Source organism: Penaeus monodon, chromosome 15 (assembly GCF_015228065.2).
Source record: "Penaeus monodon isolate SGIC_2016 chromosome 15, NSTDA_Pmon_1, whole genome shotgun sequence".
NCBI lineage: Eukaryota > Metazoa > Arthropoda > Malacostraca > Decapoda > Penaeidae > Penaeus > Penaeus monodon.
Window position 1 is genome coordinate 30,939,529 of NC_051400.1, and position 339 is coordinate 30,939,867.

General features: G+C 33.3%; 1 protein-coding gene across 1 annotated transcript in view; it reads left to right on the top strand.

Annotated features, from left to right (window-relative positions):
- LOC119581935 (metabotropic glutamate receptor 8-like) overlaps positions 1-339 on the top strand; it is a gene marked incomplete at its 5' end in the record, with an annotated part of 173,067 nt that overhangs the window by 84,332 nt on the left and 88,396 nt on the right.

Sequence of the window (339 nt, forward strand, 5' to 3'; positions counted from 1 at the left end):
TCAGACGAAAACCGTAGAAAACACACAAAGCCATTACGAGATAATGAAATGACACGAGCAAAGGACTTATGCAAAACTCACCCTCAAGAAACAGAATGACCTTGCATATTGCAACCAGAGCAAGGGCAAGACTACGAGACAAAAGGCGAATGAAGTTGTGCAAGAAATAGAATTAAAAATGGAATGAGGAAAAAAAGTTTAATTAGAACTGAAATGAGAGAGAATAATTTAGATACATTTCGAGTCCGGATTGTAGTGAAAAAAGTGACTTGTAAAATCGTGTCAAGCAATGAATTATAAAGTTAAAAAAAAAGAAAAAAGGAAAGAAAATTGTATATA